This window comes from Lepidochelys kempii, chromosome 13 (genome assembly GCF_965140285.1).
Source record: "Lepidochelys kempii isolate rLepKem1 chromosome 13, rLepKem1.hap1, whole genome shotgun sequence".
In the NCBI taxonomy this organism is placed as follows: domain Eukaryota; kingdom Metazoa; phylum Chordata; order Testudines; family Cheloniidae; genus Lepidochelys; species Lepidochelys kempii.
Window position 1 is genome coordinate 18613229 of NC_136392.1, and position 23108 is coordinate 18636336.

Consider the following 23108-nt stretch of genomic DNA (forward strand, 5'->3'; position numbering starts at 1 on the left):
GGGCATTTGCTGAGCTGTGTGCTTGCCAAGTGACAGTGAGAAAGAGGTGTATTTAACTATTATTATTTGATGATGTTCGTGCACTAACAATATGCTTCTGTTTATTGTTTCCTGTGCTTCTGCAGATGTGGTCTTCAGAGCATCACCCTACACACCAGTGCAACACCTCTGCCAGATAAGGAAGCAACTGAGGAGGAGCAAGGGGGACATGTTTTAGGAGTTGCTCCAATCCTCTAATGCTGCAAGAACACAGGGGATGGAGAGAGATACTTAGTGAACATTTAAAAACAGATAGGCATGAGAGGAATCAGGAGCAGGAGTGGATGATAAAAGTGATGGAGGAGCAAATGGAGATGCTGAAGTCTCTAATCGCATTGCAGGCATAACACATGCATGCTCGCCCCTGCTGCAGCCCATGCAGAACTGTTTGCTATGCCCTCTCCAAACTTCTCCCACACGTTCCTTGCATCTTCCAGGCCCAATCACTCCACCACTTTGCAAATGAGAGCTGGAGTTACACACAGCTATAAGCCTCTATCAGGAGAGTGCCCTTCTAAGTGTTATGTTCCTTTCAACAATGCATTTTTCTGTGTGTTTATTGATATTTAATAAACAAACACTCTCTGAAACCATAATCAATCTTTATTTGTCTCCTATACACTGTGGTTGCTGCTGGAATTAATACACAGTGGCAACTGGCACATTTGCAGACTACAAATCATGGTCAGGAAACAAATCATCAAAATTTCGTGCAATGCAGCAAGTTAACAAAGTATGGAAGAATGCTTTATAGAAATGCTCCTGGGGGAATTCTGCGCCACTGCACATGCAGAACTTGTGGAGAAGTTAGTATTTTTTGTGCAGAATTTCTTTTTCCTCCACAGAAATGGGCTGTAGAGCCACTGGCTGCCACTAGGGGCTGCTGGAGCCAGCAGAGCACAGCTTGCAAGTAGAAGACACTGCTGGGGAGAGGAGGAAGAAGCTGGAGAATTCCCGGCAGCTGCAGTTCTCAGCACACCCTGAAGTAAGGAGGCAGTGTGCAGGAATTTACACACACTGCCCAGGACCTAGCATCAGGCTGTTTCTCCTTCTGGATCCCTGGGCTCTGAGGAGAAGGGGGTGAGAGTATCTGGGTTGGGTGGGGGCCTGCGAGTTTCTAGGGGGGGGCATGCATCTGGGGCCTGGGAGCAAGGGAGTGTGGGTGTCTGGTGTAGGGGGCACCCTGCAGCTGGTTTCTGAGAAATGGAGGGTAGGGTGCGGGTGCACGAGTGTCTGAACTGGGGGGCCCTGCAGCTGGGCTCTAGTGGAGAAGGGTGCGTGAGAGTGTTTGGCCTTGGGGGTACCCTTGCAGCTTGGCTCTGGTGAGAAGGGGTGCGGATGTGGGTGTGGATGTGGGCTCTGGGGAGGAGGGGGAAGAGAAACAGGAACTGGGTTGTCATAGGATTTCCTTACCTCTCTACTCCTGGAGGAATTTTTTTGTCTCTGTGTATTGTTAGAGACATAGTTGCTGATAGATATTTTGAAATAAATTACCAAAAGAATTTAAACAGGCGTGGTTATACAGTGTCATTTTGACAAATATAATATGCAGAATTTAAAAATATTGTGCACAGAATTTTTAATTTTTTGGTGCAGAATTCCCCCAGAAGTAATAGAAAGACACATTACTGGTGCTCATTGTTAAGATGTTGCCTCAAAGCCTCCCTGATTTGAATAGCCCCCAGTAAGCCCTGATAGCTGGCTGCTCAAAATCAGCCGCCAGGCAGTCCACCTCCACCCCATGGAAACTTTTCACCTTTAGCCTCCCAAATATTATGACAGGTTTCAGAGTAGCAGCCATGTTAGTCTGTATTCGCAAAAAGAAAATGAGTACGTGTGGCACCTTAGAGACTAACAAATTTATTACAAGTGAGCTGTAGCTCACGAAAGCTTATACTCAAATAAATTTGTTAGTCTCTAAGGTGCCACAAGTACTGCTTTTTGTTTTCCAAATATTATGGAGTGCGCAGCAGGCTTCTATGACGATGGGAATATTTTCCTCATTTACGTCTAATGTGCCATAAAGGCAGTGCCAACAAGCTTTTAATTTGCCACACGCACATTCAATGATCATTGTGCACCTGCTCAGCCTATTGTCGAAGTGCTTTTTGCTGCTGTCCAGGTTTCCCATGTAAGGCTTCATGAGCCATGGGAGTAAGGGGTATGCTTGGTCTCCCAGGGTCACTGTGGACACTTCAACATCCCCCATTGGAATCTTCAGGTCTGGAAAGAAAGTCCCTGCTTGCAGCTTTCTGAACAGACCAGTGTCCCTGAAGAGGCATGCGTCATGCACCTTCCCTGACCACCTTGCGTTGATAGTAGTGGAACTACCCTGGTGATCCACAAGCACCTGCAATACCATAGAAAAGTACCCCTTTCTACTGATGTACTCCATCGCAAGATGGTCCGGGGATATGCGTGTCATCTATTGCCCTGCTGCAGTTAAGGAATCACATTGCCACAATGCCATCTACTATTTCACACACATTTCCAAGAGTCACAGTCCTTCATAGCAGGATGTGATTAATGGCTCTGCACACTTGAGTGAATGCAACCCCACGGTGGCCTTCCCAACTCCAAACTGATTTGCGACTAACTGCTAGCAATCTGGAGTTGCCAGCTTTCACACAGTGATTGCCCCTGCTTCTCCACTGAGAGGCCAGCTCTAATTTTGGTGTCCTTGCACCACAGGGCTGTGGCGAGCTCCAAACAGAGTTCCAGGAAGGTGGCTTTGAGCATCCAAAAGTCCTACAGCCACTGCTCCTCATCCCAGACCAGCATAGCGATGCGATCCCACCACTCAGTGCTTGTTTCCCAAGCCCAATAGCGATGGTCCACTGTGTGCAGCTGCTCCGTGAATGCCAAAAGTAACCTGATATGGTTTCTTTCCATGGCACACAGCAGGGCAGGCACCACAGATTCTTGTTCAGATTTGGAGCTCATGATATAATGCAGATTCAGCTGCGTTGTGTTCATAACACTGACCACAACAATACAGAGCAGTGCAGGATCCACCCTCTCAGGCAGAGATGGCGGGCGCACAGTAAACAGGGGCTATGGAAAAATGGTGCAAAACAGTCAGCATACCATGAAACGATGGGACAGAAAAATTGCATCATGGGGCTTTGAGCCTGCAACCATGATGCACTGCGATCCACAACTCCTAGCTGCAGAAGGTGGCAAGTTCCACAGTGGAACAGCTACCCACAGTGCACTCCTCTCACTGTCGATAGAGCACCAACTGTGTACACACTCCGCCGACAGAAGGAGCATTGTATGAACATGCACAAGCAATGTAATTATAGAGATTTATGATCATCGGCATGACTTGAGTCGACTTAACTCTGTAGTGTAGACATAGCCTAAGTTAAACAGACAGATTATGGTCTAGTCTACACTTAGACCTTTTTCCACAATAGCAATGTTGGTTATAGGTGTGACTTTTTAAAACAAAACAAAAAACCCTATATTTTTATACCAGCAAAAGCCTTAGCGCAGACAGAGTTATACAGGCAAAAAAATGGGGGGCATGGATCAGTGTTCACATCTTACTCCCTGTCAGTACCTGGCCCGGGCTGGGGAAACTTATGATCCAACCAGGGGACCAAATTTGGTGATGAATCCTGGTCACGTGAGAGCTGAGGCACGTTGCACATATGCTAAGAAGGCAAAAAAGTCCTTTTGCAAGTATAAGCTGCATCTAGACTGGGAGAGTTTGCCAGTGTGGCTATACATTGTGCATAGCTATACTGGCAAACTTTTTCTTGTGTAGACTAGGACTAAGAAACCCCCAGTCAGGAGGTTAAATGTCTAATATTAGAACTTGATGAATTTACCAGACAGTCCTAGACAAAGCCCAACATAAAAAAGGGAAAGAACACAGCAGCGAGGTCCTGGTACCAAAAATTCATAGCAGGGGGCTGTTCCTGTACTCTGCTCCACTTTTTATATCATCCCTTTTCTAGTAGGTATGGTAAACTCAAAGCTCACACTTCTTGTCCTACTTTAAAAAGGAATGAGGTTTCTATTTTCACTGCAAACAATGAGCTTGATGATCTGCAATGGGGGAAAATCCCCTCTATCCTCCACCACCTGAAGTTTTTGACTCTCCTACAATATGAACAGCTCAGTGCCTTCTTCTATTAGTGCTCATCATTTTCCCTACTGGAAGAATACATCTCAGTTTCAGTACTTCCCATAGGGTTCCAAATAGCAACAGCAGAACTTCTCAGTTTCCCTCTGAGGAAAAGCTTTGAGCAACAGCCCAAATTCTGGAACCCTATGCAGACTCATGGAAAACAGCACAGCAACACTCCATTGTTTTGAGAAGTTGCCTTTGTAACCATAAGAACTAGATTTTTTTTTTTAAATAAAAGCTTAACTTCTGCAAAATTATATGGCTTAAGTAAACTGCCACCACCAAGAAAGGAATCCTAATCACCACTGGTGAAGAAACTGGTCAAGCCATGACAGAACCAGTTAGTGAAAAGCCTGTAAAAGGGTCATCTTGCAACATGTTCCGCACATAGTGGGAATGAATTCCAGAAACTACTTAGAATGCTCTACTTCCAACTCCTGCAAGCTTAACTCTTGGGACAGCTACTGTAGCTTAGGTATTTCAGAAACACAGGTGGTACAGAACATAAGAATAGGAGAGGCAGACTCTAAGGCCTGGTCTACACATGGGGGTGGGGAGAGCTAAGTCGGTCTAAGACCACATCTACACTACCCGCCGGATAGGCGGGCAGTGATTGATCTATCGGGGATCGATTTATCGTGTCTAGTGTAGACGCGATAAATCGATCCCTGATCGCTCTGCCTTTGACTCCGGAACTCCACCAGGGTGAAAGGCAGAAGCAGAGTCGACGGGGGAGTGGCGGCCGTCGATCCTGAGCCACGAGGACGCGAAGTAAGGGATTCTAAGTCGATCTAAGATACGTCGACTTCAGCTACGCTATTCTCGTAGCTAAAGTTGCATAACTTAGATCGATCCCCTGCCTCTAGTGTAGACCAGGAATAAGTTACGCAACTTCAGCTACGAAAATAGAGTAGCTGAAGTTGATGTACTTAGAGCTACTTAATGTGGTGTCTTCACTGCGGTAGGTCGACTGCTGATGCTCCCCCATTGACTCTGCCTATGCTTCTTACTCTGGTAGAGTACTGGAGTCGATGGGAGAGCTCTCGGTGGTCGATTTATTGTGTCTTCACTTCAAGCAGTAGATGGCACAGCAACAGGTTTCATTACAGCATACTAGCCTAACTGTGCTCTGTGCTGTATAATTTGTTGCTTGGTGCCAGTGATCTGTGTTGATAAAAGGATAGTTTGGTGGGCCCTTTTACTTCTGTGTAATGCTTCTCTATACAGTGGCTTCATAAGGCTCTATTCATTATCCAGCATTTAAGTTTTAGACGATATGGCTTAGAGCACTTAAAAAAAAGGGGGGGGGGGGAGGCGGGTGCAAAGGAATTATTATAAGTTTTATGGGGAGAATTATACATTGTTTACAAAATAAATGTGAGCATATATACAAAAAAGTCTTACAATGTTAAACAGGGTAATAAGTTTAAAATTTAGTCAGATGGTAATGTTCTTGCCAGATCTTCACTTCAGGGACTTTCTTTCTTTCTACATTTGCAAAGCACCTACTATACCATGGGCAGTACTTCAGCATTACCGTACAGAATGTGAATTTCAAATATTCTCATTACAGTATATAGCACAAAAATTGAATTATTTCAGCATTTCTGAACTGAAGACAATCGCAAATAATTATTGTCCTCAGCAGTTTATTCTTGCTGATTCTTCTAGGACCAAAAAACACTATCCGCTATAGCATCAAGGTAATTAATAGCAGGTGTCTGTCTTGTGTACTGCTTTGGATATTTATGTTACTGCTTTGGAAATTTATGTCTCAGTAATGTAACCCAGTCATAAGCAAGGCAGACCAAGAAACAAGTTGGATGGGCAGACTTCATTTCATTGCAATGAAGGGTCTTGTTGTCCAACTTCGATACTGAACCCTAATTAGCCAATGCAAAGAAAAATCACCATGAATTCAGGCAGAGATTTCCTAAGTTACTACATTAAAAAAAGATAATACAGTGCTTGAAGATTTTTTGTTTGTCTGTGTTTTACATATGAGACCTGGTAGCTACTCAGAGAAGGAAAACATCAAATAGACACAGGATGAACACAGAATAATGTAATGTGATAAGGGGGAAAAAGTTAAACTTAAACCAGACACATTTGCCAGGGTTCCATATACAGTACAGTAGACAAATGATTGGCATACCAATTCTTAAATAGAAAACTAAACTGAAGACATCTTTATGGGCCTTCTGAATGAACTGTAATGCACAGACTTTTCACAGATAATTAAAAAGGACGGTATTGCCCCAAATATTCTAATCACTTTCCCTTCTCATTCCTTTTCCATTTCACAAAGTAGAACACAATACAGCACAACTTGTCTGTGAGACCAAACTTAAAACTGTAGCTTGATGTCCTGCTAAGTGTGTTCAAGGTGCTATGTATGTAATGTTAAAAAAATATTAACTTCTGCTCTTACTTCAACATTTTCAAAATATGTAAAACATAAGAACACATGAGCAGCCATACTGGGTCATTTAGCCCAGTATTTTGTCTTCTGACAGTGGCTAATGACAGGTTCCCCAGAGGGAATGAACAGAACAGGTAATCATCAAGTGATCCATCCTGTCACCCATTCCCAGCTTCTGGCAAACGGAGGCTAGGGACATGATCCCTGCCCATCCTGGCTAACAGCCATTGATGTACCTATCCTCCATGAACTTATCTAGTTCTTTTTTGAAACCTGTGATCGTCCTGGCCTTCACAACTTCCTCTGGCAAAAGAGTTCCACAAACTAACTGACATACTAAATCAGGATTATTTCATTTGCAAAACTGCTAAAACAAAATATAAACATATATGCATAGGAATATGCCTTTCCCCAGGTAAATAATTTGTTTTATCCTGTTAAATACAATTTTAGAGAGTGATAATACTGTTTATTTCTATTCAGACAAAACAGCACAGGTTGCACAAACAAATCATCATTAAAACACTATGAGCTAACAAAATGTTCAGGGGAAACCTGGATATTTACGAAGGAAATACTTTTTAAATGCTTAATTTTATGTGCGCGCACACACACGCACATACTTCCCAGTCACTCAGATCAGGCTGGCATCTATGAAAATAGAGTTGGGAAGAATCCCGGAGATGATCCCTTCAGAGTTTGACCTGTTCATCCACCGGACCAGAAATGTTTTTTATTGCAGACGGAATTGAGATGCTTTGTTCCAGATACTCTCTAGAACAGGGGTGGGCAAACTATTGCCCGCGGGCCACATCTGGCCCACCAGCCGATTTAATCTGACTCTCAAGTTCCCGCTGGGAAGCGGGGTCTGGAGCTTGGCCCCTCCCGTGTGGTCAGGGGCTGCTCCACGTGTGCATGCTGCAGCTCCTGGAAGCAATGGCATGTCCCCACTCCAGCTCCTATGTTCAGGGGCAGCCAGAGGGCTCCGCACGCTGCCCGTTCACAGGCGCCACTCCCACAGCTCCCATTGGCCAGGAACTGCAGCCAATGGGAGCTGCACGGGAGGTGCCTGCGGACAGGGCAGCACGCAGAGATGCCTGGCCATACCTCCGCATAGGAGCCGGAGATAGGACATGCTGCTGCTTCTGGGAGCTGCTTGAGGTAAGCACTGCCTGGAGCCTACACATCTGACCCCACTCCTGTGCCTCAACCCCCTGCCCCAGCCCTGATCCCCCTCCTGCTCTCCGAACCCATCAGTCCCAGCCCGGAATCCCTCATCCCCAGCTCCACTCCAGAACCCGTACCCCCAGCCGAAACCCTCCCACCCCCGCACTCTAACCCCGTGCCCCAGCCTAGAGCCCCTTTTGCACCCTGAACTCCTCTTTTCTGGCCCCACCCTAGAGCCCTCACCTCCACCTGAACCCGAACCCCAATTTTGTGAGCATTCATGGCCCGCCATACAATTTCCATACTGAGATGTGGCCCTTTGGCCAAAAAGTTTGCCCACATCTACTCTAGAAGGATGAAAGGAAGGTTGTAGACACTGCTGGAGAGCCTGGAAGTGGAATTGGGCCCAGGGCACCAGACTCTGGAAGGACACCAAATTTCCTAAAAGGGACATTGGGGGGAGGGATAGCTCAGTGGTTTGAGCACTGGCCTGCTAAACCCAGGGTTGTGAGTTCAATCCTTGAGGGGGCCATTTAGGGATCTGGGGCAAAAATTGGGGATTGGTCCTGCTTTGAGCAGGGGGTTGGACTAGATGACCTCCTGAGGTCCCTTCCAACCCTGATATTCTATGATTCTATGATTCTATGACATGCAGTACTTGATGGACATGGTTTTGTTGGACTGGCAGGTCTGGAACAGAGAGTGGAGCTTTTAGATCTTTTAAGGACAAATAAGTTTTCCTAACTTTCTGTCCACGACCACTTCAAGATGCAGGCACTCCTAGATAGAGGTCAGAGAATTCTTGGTCTGATCTATCACCAGACCCTTTGCCTTTAACAGGCAATTTGCACAAGTGGCTTCCTGAAATGACTGGACTCAGATGAGTCAGTTTTTCAGGTACAAAAATAGATACAGTAGAACCTTAGAGTTCCAAACACCTTGGGAATGGAGGTTGTTCGTAACTCTGAACAAAATACTATAGTTTTCTTTCAAAGTTTACAACTGAACGTTGATTTATTACAGCTTTGAAAACTTTACTATGCAGAAGAAAAATGCTGTTTTTAAACCATCAATTCAAATTAACGAACACAGAAACAGGTTTCCTTCCCTTGTCATATTTTTTTTTAAACTTTCTTCCCTTTTTGAGTAGTTTACATTTAACATAGTACTGTACTGTATTTGCCTTTTTTTTCTTTTTCCCCTGCCTCTGCTGCTGCCCAATTGTGTACTTCCAGTTCCAAATGAGGTGTGTTGTTGACTGGTCAGTTCATAATTCTGGTGTTTGGAATTCTGAGGTTCTACTGTAGGAGATAATCTACCTGGGGGCAGCTGCAAACACAACCACAATTTTAGCTGAAGCCAACCCCAAACTGTTGTGGAAATACAGTAAAAGTACAGAAATCTCTTATGGGCAGGAGTCAATGTAAGTAAGAGTTTTTGAGATTAATAGATGCTAAAAAATCTCCTCTGACTGCTGTTCAAGTGGAGCAAAGAGACTATGTCTTTATGCTAATATTTCATGAGGACCACAAAATCTCTCTTTGTCTGGGAAGAGCGGAACAATGACTCTGAACTTGACCAAGTGTGAGAGCGTGTTGCAGCTAAGTTGGAGGTCTCCTGTTCTGCCACAACTGAGAGGGAGAGAGAGAAGTAACAAGGGACGGAATTTATGCAATGGCCAGTTCGACTATGGCTGTGCCTTCACTAGAAAAATAGGTATGTTTTCTTGAGTTAACCAACTCAAGGCAAAATCCTAGTGACAATAAGGCAGTTTTCATACAAGTTAAAGGTTGAGTTAAAGACCAGGGTCCCGCAGATCTATAAAGCTGTTGAAAGGGAGACAGGTACTGGAAAATGGTAATTCCCATATACAGTCCTCAGCAACTTCCACAATGAGTGGCTCTGAAGAAAGTTCTTCTTTGGGCTGAAGGTGACCTGAGGCTATGCTAGCCTGTAGCAATGGAGAAACAGCCTGGTGTTTGATCTGCTGCCAGAGACCACTGCTGTCTGTTGGACCTAGGCTAGTGTCCTGGCAGGACCAGAAGAAATCCACCACAGTGCACAACAGATTTCCTCTGATCTTCAGTGATGCAGAAGAGTTGGGGAACCAAAGGGAATGAGGGAGATAATCAAAAGTGTAGATATCCCATTTACCAGCCTGCCTGGTTTGAAGAGGAAGACCTGCCTATTGACTGTGTACCTTGTGACGTTGGCACATCAGGTACCAGCTCATGCTGAAGCCCCAGGCCAATTCATTTGTGTATTAATATAGATCAAAGTGATTGTTAAATGTATAAGAGTATTTGGTGTTTAAACTTCATGAAAACTAATGGGATGTTATGTGCATTATTTTCATCTGCATCCTGTTATAATATACTAGTAAACATTTACATCATGTATACTCCTGTATCTAAATAACCCATCAAAGGAGAAAGAAGTCTTGTAGAATGCAAATGAAGAACTCTAAGAGAAAAGAGCTAATTTCAAAGCAAATGGTCATTTTGAGTGATCAGAGGTCAAAGACTCAAAATGCATTCCTCACTCTGTCATCAAAGGAAAACCCCATGTGGGTAGTGACTCTGTCAGCTTGTTTTCGGTGATAAGAAGCTACAAGTACGGACCAGGGAAAGATCTTTCATCTCTGGACTGTTTGGAAGTGCAAGTGCAACTTCTTATAGGGAAGTACAACAGATGCAAAGTGGAGTTCCCCACAGACAATCTGGTGACCCTGAAAAGACTTTTGGGAAACTGGCAGTTTATTACATCACTGCCACTATTTGGAATTACAGACTTAGGTAATAAACCTTCAGTTACTTTACTACGGAGTTGGCTGCCAGTGTTGTCTTTGGTGCAAGTTCTAGAGTACCAATTGATCGGGGGGAAATAACTGGTCTCTTGGAACTGGGAGCAATCTGATGTAGTGTGATTTCTGGTTTAAGTGACCTTTTATCATAAAGTCCAGTTTGTCTGGGTGGCAAGATAGACTCTCCAGTCTAAGGGGATTGTCTATGACTCTATGGTAAGACCGGTATAGTGATCCAGGAGTTCACATTTGTTACTGGGTTGGTGAAATCTAATTATAGAACACCATCAGTTTGTGGTGCCTGCCCTGTTTTCTGACTGTCTGTCCCGAGTTAGGCACTCACTGTGTGACATACCTATTATTAAAATTGCAATAGCATTCAGAGGCCCAAATCAGGAGCAGTGCCAGATTGTACGAGGCTCCATGCAAAGCAATAATTGCCCAATAATTTACTACCTAAGAAGTGTAACTGGTCATAACTGGGTCTTAGATTTATCTTGAGAATATAGCTTATTTAAAAGGACACTGATAAAAAGAATAAAGGAAAATATAAGAACCATTTGCAAATTACTCTGATATTAAATTATGTATTCCATATTTTACCTATTTTCCCTTGACATAAAAGTTGCCAAATTGTAGCTCATGGACCACCGATGGCCAAAGATGAACTACGGTGCGAGCATCTCTTCCATTTTAGATGAACTATATTTTATTAGATGACAGCTAAAAATACATTAAATAAATCCTTTCCTACTATTGTTTTTCCATGTAGCCAGTTACTGGAGTTGCTTGAAATAAAAGTTATACAAGACCTCAGACAAGAAGAGGTGATTTTACGTGACTGCAAATAGTGAAGTGGATTTCCATCAGGCAATCTTTGCATTCAAATGTGATCCATACTGAAAAAAAAAAGTTTGACATACACTGGGCTTAAATCTATGAGGAATTTTATGCCATTAAGAAATAGTTCTCTTTTGTGAAATTTGATTAGTTAGTACACAAAATATAAAAAGTTCCTAGTTCGGCTCCAGCTTTGGTTTTTAATTGTAGAATCACAGTTTGCATCATAAGCACGTTAATGACAGAAAAAAGGTAAATAATAGAAGGGGGAGATTTGGGATTAAAAAGTAACAAATGGGAGCACAAAATGAGGGGCAGATTAATATCCTCAGGACATCTTATATTCAGCGTTCAGGTCTCAATGCTTACATGAATGTTGATGTGGTTAAATAAACTTGCAGGAGGCTTTTTACATGATTGCTAGGTGGTCAAGGAATTTTAAAGTTATCTCATGGCAGCTTTTAAACAAATAAACCAATAGATAATGGCTATCTTCTACATTTAATTATTTGACTTTTCATTTTTAGTAAAGCCCTACAAAAAGCTTTACATTGTCCCATATGCTGTCCTTACTAATCTCACAAACATTCATTTAGCCTGTGCTTTAAATGGAACTGAAACTTTTTGTTTGCTTGGTACACTGCAACAACTTACATTTGCATTTTATTATACTAAAATCAAACACTAAAGTTCCCCCCCCCCAATCAACAGTTGCTGCTTTCTTTAGAAGGAGCAGAGAAACACCACCTATCCTGTTTAATCATGGCCAGCATTTGAAAAAGACTCTGATCACAACTGTACTTCTCTCATTTATCTTTACCAGTCACCTAGAGCTTCCGGTTACCTTGCATCAAGTCAGTGTGCTCTGCCTATCAATACATTAAGTTACTGCAGTAATAGGAAATTGCTACCCTAAAAAACAGTCAAGTTACAATGAAGTAATTACTTCTGCCAGATAATTTTAAGGGAAATATTCGGCAAGAGCAAACACATAATTTCTACTATTATAATAAAATCAAATTGGTGATTGAGGATTTTTATTTCACATATGTAGTTTTGGCTGTTTACAGATAAAATAGGAAATAAATTATAGCCAAATTTCTGAAACCGTATCAGACATTCAACATATTTCAGTTATTGTACAGGTATGCTTTGTACTGTCAGAGCTTATTAAAACAAAAACAAACATTTGCTATGGAAGAGATTTTTTAAAAGCTTTGAATGTTTCATGTTGCTCTTTATATTTTGTATCAGTTTACATAAAATTAATACTGTGCACAAGTTCGATGCATGAGGCTCATTAAAGTTTTATACTTTAGTCCCTTGTGTTAATGAGCCAATATACTTCAGAACAAAATGTTCAAAGCTTAGACACATATGTTGAACATGTGTGCACACACAAAGATTTTGAAAGCTGCTTAAAAATGTGCAAATGAGTAAAGCACCCGTTACGCTTGATAAATGTCAGCTGTCATGCAACGTAGCCCAATACACACTATTTTTCACAAACCGCAGCCCCAGAAAAGGCAATTTTGATTTCACCAGCTGTATGTAATACATTATACATGGTAATATCTACCCAAGGTCAAGAATTTAGAGGTTTTCAAATTTTAACTTCTAAATGGTCAAAGCTACAATGTTCGAGTCACATGCAGTAAAATGTTACTCCTGGGAGTAATCCCACTGAAGTCAATGTGAGTATTCTGGAAAATAAGGGTTTACAAAAATTGGTCCTTAATTAAATATTATATCCTAAAAATATACTCTGTTACATAAAAGGACCCATTCAATTTGAAATCCAGTCAATTAAAAGACAGAAAGAAAGAAACAAATAAGAGATAAGCTAAACTTGCTCTTTATTTCCCCTGCCAATTTCTGTGGTTTTTACAGTTATATTTTCAAACACATGCACACCATGCTCTTCCCTTTTGATGAGTGGAAGGCCCCACACCATCAGTAGGGGAAACTGTTATTATTTGGAGGAAAAAATGTTAACCTGACTATTCAAAAGAGCCTAAGTAAATAAATCAAAAAATATTCTCTCCCCTCCTAGGAGATTTATTTATAGTAATCTTAGGTAAAATGTTTTTAGACGTGGCATTATGTTTTACACTTGCGCAGGTAAAAATTCCCACTGTAGTAAATCACTAATTGCAAACCTCTGGTTGCATCCAATGGAAGTTTAGTTAAGTAAAGCATGCTGAACAGGGTCCTTAAACATTAATTTGTATTCTGGTGTTTAGAAAGATCAGACTATCTCCATCAGCAGCTTTTCACTGAGAGTTATTTACAAAAATGATATAAATAAGCTATCCATATCTACAGTGCACTTTAGTTTTAAAGCTGCTAATTCGCCATGCCCTCCATCCGAGACCAGATACAGTTTATGATTGTGTATGTATGAAATATGATTACTTAGCTACTATTACTGAGCCAGAAAAGGAAATGTGTTAAAAGTTTTCACTGTAACTGTCACAACAGGCAGGTTTCTTTTCCTGAAAGCTGAATGTAAGAGGCTATTATAGTCTTTTGTGGATTTTTAATCACAGAAGATGAGTGGTAGCTAGTTTCACTTAGCAGATCAAACTCAACGTTGAAATTGGCAAAATACTTCTCATGTTAGCCAAGACTTTTCCAAGTCCTCAATGTTTATGAATTGAGCATTTTAAACCACTGTAACTTAATATACTTAGGTTGGGATTTTCAAAAGCATTTAGTATTGGCCTAACTCTGCTCCCACTGATTTCAGTGGGACTTTTACCACTGACTACAATGGAAGCAATTAGGTAAACAGTGAGCATTTTTGAAAATCCCATCTTTTAGGGTGCAAAATCTCTGTCATGCTTCAGAGTTTACCTGAAAAGAACATATGAAGGGCCAGCCCAGTGACTTCGCTCTGCCCTGTCAAGGACATCTTGTTTTTATTCCCTCTTGATTGTTCATTAGGCTAGTTGGGAATAGAAGCACTGCAGAAGTAGTGTACTCACTGCCAAGTAAAACCAATAAAATGTCTCCTGTGGCTCTACAGCCACCTCTCTGGCATGTATCTGTACAATGATTCATGTTAAAACCGGATTCCTGTAACTGTATAAAATTGTGTAGCCTGCCTTAAGGTATTCTGTACTCCATGTTACGCTCTCTGTTCTGTAAAAATATTCATAACAAAATTTAAAAAATGGAAATTAAGTACAGCAGCAGTAGTCACCTTCTACCAGTAAAACCACAATGATAACAGTTTCTAGAGGAAAAAAGTCAGACCACAGAAAAATTGAGTATGGAACTGAAATTTTTATATTTAATAGGTGCAATTCAAGTAACTTTCTCATCTCTCATGTGAAGAACTACACAGTAGTTTGAAGATTCTAAGCACTAACTTTATTGGAAACAACAGTAACAAATTTACTAACTGGAGTTATTACAAACTGAAGTATTTATAACAATGTAAATACCACAGCTATGTCCTTGGTTGAGTAGGTGGTTACAAGTCAACTGCCAGGTTTCAGCACAATATACTAACTCAACTTCAAGATCTCCTAACCTCTGCAGAATGGGAAAGATGAAAGGAAAAAAGTGATCTTGCACCTGTGATATTCTAGGACTTGGTCCTACACCTGTGAAAATGGTATTGGTGCTGCTCTGTTATAACTGAACTTAAGGCAGAAAGACTAGTGGAAAAATAGAAACTTAAAATAAACTAGGTTGCACACTTTGCACCTACTGTAAGCCAATCTCATTTCACACAGTAGGGGCTCCTTGCATCCCTCCATTTCTCTCCTTATGTGCCACCCTCCCATTCCTCTCTATTTCAGGGACTTTCTGCAATTCCCCACATCCCTTCCCTCATGACAGGTGTTCTGTCTGCCCCCCATTCTCTCTTCCATGCCAGAGGCTGAGAAAGCCAACATGCTCCACTTTTCCTCCCCAAGTTCCCCATACCAGGGTCTCCTCCATTTCCTCTTTCCACCCTATACCAATGTATCCCATTCCCCCCAACGAGGGGTCTGCATACATACCCATTCCCCCTCAAACCAGAGTTCCACATTCTCCCCCCTCTTCCCTAATTATTATTTTTTTCTTATCTGGGAGATAAGTAATTCAGAGTGTCATCATGTCATCTACTGGGAGGATGGGCAGAGAGGAGACTGGGGTACTCATGTTGGAAGGTGTTAACTGGTGTCAACTACTAGTTCTTTGATCTACAGACAATTGCAGAGGTGCTTGAAACCTTGGTTCTGCTAAACAGATGGCAGGGGCTCAGAGTGTCCCCTATTTCCCCCAATATCTATGAAGTTCTGCTCACTGATGCCTGGAACATTCCCTGATATTTTGGAATTGACTGAATGTGACATTTAAACATTATTGCATGACATCCAAACAGAAATGCTATTCAGTGGAGTGGAAAGCCTTGCAAGCTCAGCCAATAAACTACCAAAACTAAAATATCAAATACCATAATCACAAATGCTTAACAAACACGCCACTGTCACCAACTTAACTTACTGTGAGATAACCATTGCCAGCTAGGAGATAGCGCATTTACCTTCAAATTATAGTGTATTTCAATACATCAGTGGACATTGTAAGCAATGTTTGTCTCATTCTCCTATATAGAAATACCCCTTTCAAACCTTCTGCATTATTATTATTAAACTAGAATACATACACTGAGAAATCTGGCACAGAGTTTCAAGAGTTTTTGGTGCAACATTTTTAGTACTATTTTTTAAAAGATATAGAAGTAGAAAATAATTTGTAGAACATATTACCATTTCATACTTCATAATGCTGTACACATCATCCTACCAATAACTCAGAACAGGGGACAGCTACCTTGAAAGTGAAGAGTAACTAAATATCTCCACATATTCCTTCTTCATATGCCTGAGAAAACTTCTAAAATAGGGGTAAGTAGGAACTGCAAGAATCGTCAGAAATTCAACAGAACACACACACAAGATAGAATGTCACAGTATAAACTAAACATACAAGTAGCATTCACTGGGAAAAATAAGCTGTGGAGTTGAGAGGTAGAATAGTTAATGCAGTTTAGTTATAACAATCTGACTCTGAAGCCTTTAAGAGTTACAAGAAGATGTAATGTTACAGTGGAGAATTTTGCAATTTTTTTTTCTTGTTCTTCAAACAGACGTTCTCATTTCCCCTTTATCCTAAAAATGCTTAGAAAAGTGGCTTGATGATATCTTTTCTATAAAATGGGATTTGTGTTTTTGTCTCTTAACAGTCATAAAAGGAGCACAATTGACAAAAATGCTTTAGTTCTTTCTAAGAGTAAAGCATTAAAGCAGAGTATCCCTCTGGTCTTTTAAATGTCAGCCCCAATCTCAAAGAGATGCAATTTGAAAAACAATTTTTGTTTAAAACCATCTTTCAACCCCAAAAGCAGTGTTAAGTTTTTGGCTTTGGACATGTCGACACAAAAATGCTTTGCCGGTATTGCAATACCAGCAGAGCTCCCTGGTGTAGACACAGCATAAGCTGACAGAAGGACTTGCCAGCATAACTAAATCATCTCCCCAAATTACATTACAAGGCATAGTTGTGTCTAAACCAGGGGTTTTGAAGTATAGTTCTGTTAGCTAGAGGGCATAATTTTTTCACACTCCTAGCTGACACAGGCCAGCAAAACTTGGTAGTGCATACTAAGCCTTTATCTCACCCCTCCATCCTAACAAACTGACTTTGCCTTATACAATTGGTCCAATATGACAACGTCATTCCTCTTTCCAATTTAAAATGCTAACCTAAAGTTTGGTGACTGAAAAATTCCATGGTCAGATTTAAAGCAGCAGTTCTGTATTATGTACAAGGGTGGGACAATTTTTAATTTGTTCTGTATTTCTGTGAGAAAAATTTATGTGGCTGTAATTTGGGGTATATGGACTGAACTGAAAGTATACAGTTGACTGGCATGAGTGTAAAGCAGGCAAAAGTCATAATGTAGCCTAGCCTCTTAGGATACTGTTCTTCCAACAGCAGAAACAGAACTTTCTGCCAAGTGATTTATTCTTATAGAAAAACAGAGGTATACACTGAGATTCAGGGACGAACCTTGTCATGGAATGTTACAAAAGAGCATTTCAGAGGAGACAATTCAGCAGTTAAATCAGTCAAACTTCAGGTTATTTATCTAATTGCTTGCAGTTATGATTTCAAGGCACATGGGGAAAATGTTATGTGCAGAGTTAACTTTACTCAGTGAAAAGTAGTGTAGACCCAATGACTCTTGCAAAAAAGCAAGTCCTCAGTTTTCTGGAATTAAAGAGTTAAATTCCAAGAACTGTGAATGAGATCATGGCCTTGGAGTCTGAAAAGGCAGGAATGCTGGAATTTTGCAATGAGCACAGAATAGTTATTTTTACTGCCATAGGAATAGCAAAATTTTCCAAGTGCTTTAAAATTCGGAGGCCCCTGCCTGAGACACTATCATAAACCTTTTATTAGGTCTACCAGTCCCCAAAACAGAAAATCCCTTCAGAAATAACAAGCCCCAAGACAACAGATAATGAAATGTGTTAAAATGTATAGAATATTTCTCTAAGTTTCCCATAGGCAAAATCCCTAACTTCCTGTAGTTTTGCAGCCATGTAGACTATGTTGAAAGTTAATAAAGAAGAATTGCAACTTTCGGTATTTTGCTTTTGGAAACATATGAAGCGGCCTTTCTGATCCAAAAGAGCCACAATAGATGGTTAACGTGACGCCCAAGACAGAGCAGAAAAAGAGAAGTGTTATTTCATTTAAACAATGCTGCTGCCGCTGCCACAAGCTTTTTAGAATTAAGATGTGTTTGTCACAGGAACACAGAAATTGCCATTCTAGAGGCCCATCTTGTCCAATACCAGAGGGAGGTACAAAAACCATAGTATACAAATTATAGAATAATCTGCTGAAGGAAAGTTTCTTTCTACCTGTCCCAAATGAGCTAATGACTAGTTTAGGCCCTACTTATAAAGGTTTACATCTAGGGCTGTCAAGCGATTAAAAAAATTAATCGTGAGCAATCGCGCTGTTAAACCATAATAGAATACCATTTAAATATTTTTGTATGTTTTCTACATTTTCAAATATATTGATTTCAATTACAACACAGAATAAAAAAGGGTACAGTGCTCACTTTATATTTATTTTTTACAAATATTTGCACTGCAAAAAACAAAAGAAATGTATTAAGAGAACTGAAAAATACTAACTACTGCAGTGCAATCTCGTTATGAAAGTTGAACTTACAAAACGTAGAATTATGTACAAAAAAACTGCATTCAAAACCAAAAGAATGTAAAACTTTAGAGTCTACAAGTCTATTCAGTCCTACTTCTTGTTCAGCTAATCGCTCAAAGTTTTGTTTACATTTGAAGGAAATAATGCTGCCCACTTCTTGTTTACAATGATACCTGAAAGTGAGAACAGGCGTTCTCATGGCACTGCTGTAGACGGTGTTGCAAAATATTTACGTGCCAGATGCGATAAAGATTCATGTGTCCCTTTATGCTTCAAGCACCATTCCAGAGGACATGCACCAGGCTAATGACAGGTTCTGCTTGATAACAATCCAAAGCAGTGCGGACCGATGTATGTTCATTTTTCTCATCTGAGTCAGATGCCACTTGCAAAAGGTTGATTTTCTTTTTTGGTGGTTTGGGTTCTCTACCTTCCGCATTGGAGTGTTGCTCTTTTAAGACTTTTGAAAGCATGCTGCACACCTCATCCCTCTCAGATTTTGGAAGGCACTTCAGATTCTAAAACCTTGGTTCGACTGCTGTAGCTATCTTTAGAAATCTCACATAGGTATCTTCTTTGCGCTTTGTCAAATCTGCAGTGAAAGTGTTCTTAAAACGAACAACATGTGCTGGGTCATCATCCGAGACTGCTATAACATGAAATATATGGCAGAATATGGGTAAAACAGAGCAGGTGACATAGAATTCTCCCCCAAAGAGTTCAGTCACTAAGTAATTAATGCATTATTTTTTTAACAAGCATCATCATCAGCATGGAAGCATGTCCTCTGGAATGGTGGCGGAAGCATGAAGGGGCATATGAATAATTGGCTTTGAAAATATCTTGTAATACAGGCTACAAAAGTCCCATGCGAACACCTGTTCTCACTTTCTGGTGACACTGTAAATAAGAAGCAGGCAGCATTATCTCGTAAATGTAAACAAAACTTTGAGCAATTGGCTGAACAAGAAATAGGACTGAGTGGACTTGTAGGCTCTAAAGCAGTGGTCCTCAACTGATTACATATTGTGGGCCACATATGCAGTCCATAGTGTGTTACCTGGGCCGCAGGGGTCAGGTGGCAGGACAGCAGCAGCCCCGACCCTTGCTGCACAGGGCAGCTGGCACCCGCCCAGGACCGGGACCTCATTGGTCGGCCAACTGTCTGCCCTGGACCCCGGCATGCAGCTGTCTGCCCCAACCCTGGACCTCGTGGGGCCAGCCCAGTGCCCCGGACCCAGGAGCTTGCAGGGGGTCTGAGGCAGCGGGCTGGCCCTGAACCCCGGAGCTTGTGGGCCTGGGCAGCTACCCAAATCCCTACCACGTGGGACGAGCTGGTGGACCCGGACCCGAACCCCTGACCCTGTGGGGCCCCGCCACCCTGAACCCAGACTCCCTCCGCGGCGTGGCAGCCAGACCGCACCCCTCCGCACTGGGCAGCTGAGAACCAGGGACCCCACGTTTAGCACACACCTGAGGTGGGCTGCAGCTGTGTACTGATTGGGCCGCATGCAGCCCGTAAGTTGAGAACTGCTGTGCAAAACTTTTACCTTGTTTTGGTTTTGAGTTAAATTGTGTAACAACAAAAATCTAGATTTGTAAATTGCACTGTCACGATAAAGAGATCGCACTACAGTACTTGTATACGGTGAACTGAAAAATACTATTTCTTTTGTTTATCATTCTTACAGTGCAAATATTTGTAATAAAAAATAATATAAAGTGAGCACGGTACACTTTGTATTCTGTGTTGTAACTGAAATCAATATATTTGAAAATGTAGAAAAACATCCAAAAATATTTTATAAAATCTCAATTGGTATTCTACTGTTTAACAGTGCGATTAAAACTGTAATTAATTGTGATTAATTTTTGTTAATCACATGAGTTAACTGCAATTAAATCGACACCCCTATTTATATCCCTTAAACATTTACCTATCTAGCATAACTGCAGATGCTTCCATAGCCATATAAATGAATAATTTTTTTAATCCTGCTAAGTTCTTGACCTCAAAATCTTGTAGCAGTAAGTTCCACATGTTAATAATGCATTGTATAAAAGTATTTTCTTTGATCAATTTCAAATTTGTTGCCTTTAAATCTAAGGTCTACCTTTAATTCCTGTACTATGAGAAAGGGTACCTAGGAGCATCTATTTGTTATTCTGACTACTTTTATCATGTCCTTTTACAAAACAACATCTCTCTAAACTGAACAGTCCCAGTATTTTTACTCTCTTCTCATAAGCCCCCCTCTGACTATTATGGTACTCTTAAGATGGTTCCGAAGTGAGTCTTGGGATTATAAAGTTTTCTCACTTTTGACTTGAGGGTCCTTTTACACTAAACTAGATTCTTCATGGTTTTGAACTCCCCAGTTTTGGATTCATAGCACTTTAAGGCCAGAAGGGACCATTGTGATCTAGTCTGACCTCCTGCATATCACAGGCCAGAGAACCTCACCCATCCACTCCTGTAATAGACCCATAAACTCTGGCTGATTTATTCAAGTCCTCAAATCCCGATTTACAGACATCAAGTTATAGAAAATCCACCATTTACTTTAGCTCATATGAGCAAGTGACCCATACTGCAGAGGAAAGCCCAAAAACCACAGTGCCTCTGCCAATCTGACCTGTGGGAAAATTTCTTTCCAATCGCAAGTATGGTGATCAGTAAGACGCACCAGCCACACACCTTTATAAGTGCTGGATATAGGGGTGCTGCCGCACCCACTGGCTTGAAGTCGTTTCCATCATATACAGGGTTTACAGTTTGGTTCAATGGCTCTCAGCACCCACATGATACAATTTGTTCCAGCACCCCTGGACACCTGGGAAAGAATTCTCTGTAGTACCTCAGAGCCCTCACTGCCTAGTGTCCCATCTTCTACTGTGTGTCACAATAACACAGTGACCCAATTAACATAATAAGATCCAAGATGTTGATATTAAATGTGCTAGGAAAGCAAGATGGAAAGATGGGGGATTTAAAACAGAGGCTGACTGCACCTTCCCTGCCTTTTCAGTACTTGCCCAGTGAGGCAAAAGAGGGTTAATCACTACTAAACAAGACAACTTTCTCTCTCAGCACTAATTTTTTTTCATGACTTTCATTTGACATTAAGTCATGAAAGAACTTTCTCAGTTTCAGATGTTGCACAGCTTTTTCCCAACAATGTTATAATTTAAGGCCAGAATCTAAACTGGCATAAATTCTTGGAAAAAGACTACAGTGTTTGAAATAAATTAGATAAACCTTAAGTATGGGAGGCAAAGAAGAAATGTCACTACATTTGTCTTTTGAAATTTTTACCTACTCTCTACATGTCTGCAAATATATTTTTTAAAATATTCATTCAGAATATCCAAAATCCTTTAACAGACAAGAGTAGTAAGAAAAATTATCTGTGTTTATCTGAACATTTCCTTTCTATGGGTAACAAGCTACATAGATCTGTTACAATGGGTACTTCATCCTGCTTGCAGGTTGGGTATAGACTCAGATCTGTCAGTCACCAGCAGCGGGGAGTAACCCTTCTTCTGAAGTCCGTCTGTCTTGTCCCTTCTTTCCCACTCTCCCCACATTGAGACAACTTTCACAGCAAGGAAAACTCAATTCTACTTTCCTTGCTGTGAAAGTTGTTCTATGGTCCACAGATCTGTTGCAATTGGATTTTCACAGCAGAGCGATTTTCCAGGATGGTAATCAGGATCATCCTTTAAATATGGATATCCAAAACAAGATACATTATGTATCCTTCAACTTCCCCTGGGCACTAAGACATGCAGAAGATTTCTGCCCAAAAATGACTTTGGCTAAAGACTGGATAACTGACAGGTAGAATATTAGTGAATTTATCTTTTGATGACCATGTGGCTGCCTAGTAGATCTCAATACGAAAGATACAAGTTCTCTGCCTTCTCCTAAGAAAAAGCTCTGTGTACACTCAAAAGCTTGGGTCTGTCACCAACAGAAATTGGTCCAATAAGAGATATGACCTTACTCACCTTGTTTCTCTAATGCTCCTAAGGACTGGGCTTTGACACTTAACAGAAAGAAAAATATTTCTTGAATTTACTTTGGGAATGTATGTTATGACAGATGTAAGGACTATTCGTTTGAGTTAGAAGTACAAAACTGGATCTCCTCTGAGACAGCTCAACTTCAAATTTTATCTGATTGAAGATAGTAGCTACCGTGAGGTATGCTTTACAGGATACAAGGCAAAATGACATCTGCAGCTGTTCAGTCTGGATAGTACTGAACCAAAATTAGGTGCCAAGAGGTCTCTTACTACCTGCTTGTTCTTCCACATCTGGGCCGCTGTCCCTCTCATCAGTCCATGGCCAGTTGCTGGGGGGGAAGAGGAGATGCTTGTGAGACATGGCAGTCTGCAACAGAAGCTGGGTATAACAAACTGGTCATTAAGACATGGTGACCTTCAGTGGCAGCTAGG

The 23108-nt window shown here is 41.2% G+C and overlaps 1 protein-coding gene across 14 annotated transcripts in view; it reads right to left on the bottom strand.

Annotated features, from left to right (window-relative positions):
- The window catches only part of NCOA3 (nuclear receptor coactivator 3), a 170185-nt gene that overhangs the window by 83007 nt on the left and 64070 nt on the right, over window positions 1–23108 (bottom strand). For 4 of the 14 annotated variants that reach the window (XM_073309499.2, XM_073309498.2, XM_073309500.2 and 1 more), the window contains one exon: window positions 22950–23005. The exons of 9 other annotated variants lie outside the window; for them this stretch is intronic. The gene's annotated coding sequence lies outside the window, so the exon portion shown is untranslated. Of the gene's footprint in view, window positions 1–22949; window positions 23044–23108 lie in introns of all 14 variants that reach the window. One more of the 14 variants, XM_078848169.1, reaches the window with a different exon arrangement.